This window comes from Apium graveolens, chromosome 5 (assembly GCF_009905375.1).
Source record: "Apium graveolens cultivar Ventura chromosome 5, ASM990537v1, whole genome shotgun sequence".
Taxonomy (NCBI): Eukaryota; Viridiplantae; Streptophyta; class Magnoliopsida; order Apiales; family Apiaceae; genus Apium; species Apium graveolens.
In genome coordinates this window covers 106988838-106991632 of record NC_133651.1, presented here as the reverse complement: position 1 = coordinate 106991632, position 2795 = coordinate 106988838, and the positions used below count along the sequence as shown (strand labels likewise).

Genomic DNA, 2795 nt, shown 5'->3' with positions numbered 1-2795 from the left:
GCTGCGAGCGATGAAAGTTGCTCATGAACTGAGCTGATTCACTAGAAATTGTGCACTGATTAGTCTCATGGGCACCAGCACAAAGCTCACAGACACTAGCGATTTGATTAACTCCATAATTAGCCAAAGTGTCCACCATCATCGTTAGAGCCTTAAGTTGGGCAGCTATAGCAGTTGCTGCATCCAACTCCAGAATTCATGCTACCTTTCCCTGAGGCAGTCTCTGGGAGGAATTCTGGTACTCATTAGCAGCCATCAGTTCAATTAGTTCATAAGCTTCATCGTAGCTTTTAGCCCATAAGGCTCCTCCTGATGCTGCATCAAGCATGGGTCTAAAAGTAGCACCCAATCTATTGTAGAAATAGTTAATAATCATCCAATCAGGCATGCCATGGTGTGGGCACTTCCTTAGCATCTCCTTATATCGATCCCAAGCCTCACAAAGAGATTCTCCAGTTTTCTGAGCAAACTGAGTAAGAGCATTCCTGATTGTAGCAGTCTTCACCATAGGGAAAAATTTAGTGAGAAACTTTTGAGCAAGATTGTAACACCCCCAAATCCGGGGTCGGGGATCCGGGTTGTCACGAGTTCCATTTCCCTTAATAACACCCAATCTTAATAAATAATCAACTACTCTGTACTATGACCCCACAATAAACACACACACCACAAGTTATAGTCTCAGAGATGAATATCCAAAAATAATCACAAGTCATTTTATTCCACAATTATCTGTGAATACACCTTAAAAGGGTTTCTGAATAAATTTACATTTCTTTGCCATTATTAAAATTCATAAATATACATAAATCTGGTACATCAAAAGTTGAAAGCCTAGACTATTGGTAGCTCCTACCTCAGCTACAGCGACATCAATGCCTATAGGAAACTGCGGAACGTTTCCTATCCGCTCGCGAATTGGGAGCTTGGTCCTGTTCATCTTGTCTATCTGATGTTGTGTGATGAAAGAAGAAAGCAAGGGTGAGCAACAAGCCCACCAAAATAATATGTATACTGATTAACAATATATGAGCATACTCATAGTACTCATGAAAGTCTTGGTCAAAAGAAATGAACCAAGCTGATATCTTAACGCGACCAAGTCGCAAAATATTCAGTATATATATACATATGTATATATACTTTTCATAATCTTTGAAATCCTCTGACATGTATAATATACACAGAGTTCCAGTTTATAACTGTATAAAAATATCGTTGCAAGGTGATCTCATATATCTAACCTTGTCTCAACATTTTTCTGAAAATCTTTGTTATGCATAAGATAATCATTTACTAGATATAAGTTTAAAAGATGAAGTTACAAGATACTTCAGTATACTTATATCTTTTCCAAATACTACTTGAACTACCACCATTCAAGTTATAATGAGCTTTCAACAGTTCATCACATAGATGAGACTACAAGACAAGATTTGAATAGATTAAATCTTTGAATATCACTATAAATAATGAAGTTACGAGATACTTCATTAAGTCCCGATATATATATACACCTATATATATATATACGTTTCATGAAAACCTCTATCATGTAAAGTATGAACAGAATTGCAATATTCAATAAATTTGGAAAGGAAAGAATTTTGGCATAAACCTGATATCTTGCTGATCAGGCAAAGATACCAATAAGTAACCTTTTCTACTAGTAGATGGACGAATTCCCCACTGGTCATCACCCTGGTCGCAATAGGACCTTATGCTGGACTGCCACTCAGCCACTTACGCATTTGATGGACTCCCACTGAGCCACTTACACTATCATGGATGCCCACTGAGCCCATGTTGTTTATGCCGACTCGATAGATGGACTTACTTCCCGAACGTTGGGTAAGTAATCAATTCATTTACCAAAACAGCAACCTCGTTGCGAATATAAAATACACCACAGAGCCGGATCCCTCAGGTTTTGAGCGAGTATTTAAATCCCCTTTAAAAGGAAGATCTTAAATATAAAAATGAGTTTTGGGATCCGCTCTAACTTTTAAAAATCATTTTGAAGACTCGAAAACACTTTAAAGAGTGTTTGGAGTAATGCTGATTTAATGAAGTAAATCAGTCCCAATATATTTAGAAAATATCTGAATATTATTATTTAAATAATATTCCCATAAAGAATAATCTTTATACAAATAATTGAAGTAGAAGTTGTAAGACTTATACTTGAAATGAGTATTAAATAACCAAAGATATACTTATACGAAAGTACTATCTTTATTTGAATAATCAAAAATAAGTTTGATTATCGACACCTTATTCTTTAATAAAATAAAGAATATAACTCAGCAATAATCTGAGTCATAGATCCTCAAATTAATATTCAAATAATATTCATTAAATAATATAAACTGAGTCATAAGCCCTCGAATGAATATTCAAATAATATTCAATTAATAAAATAAACTGAGTCATAAGCCCTCAAATGAATATTCAAATAATATTCAATTAATAAAATAAACTGAGTCATAAGCCCTCGAATGAATATTCAAATAATATACAATTAATAAAATAAAAGGAGCCATAAGTCCTCGGATGAATATTCAAGTAATATTCATTAAATAATATAAAGTTATCGAATAAATCTTATTCGATTAATAGTTTTAAAAACCATTCATATATATATATGTATATATATATATATATATATATATATATTATACTCGGGAGCCTCGCCTCCCGGTTTTAGAAAATGTTTCACCTTTTTGATCCCCTATACTAAGGGTATACGCAAATACCGCTTATCTCTAGCATAGGTATTATGCAACTAATAAGCA

At 33.9% G+C, this 2795-nt stretch overlaps 1 non-coding gene across 1 annotated transcript; it reads left to right on the top strand.

The window, feature by feature from the left end:
- Window positions 1–386: 386 nt before the first annotated feature.
- On the top strand, window positions 387–493 carry LOC141662227 (small nucleolar RNA R71). The gene has a single exon (XR_012550350.1). It is a non-coding gene; the product is annotated as a small nucleolar RNA R71 (small nucleolar RNA).
- Window positions 494–2795: the final 2302 nt, after the last annotated feature.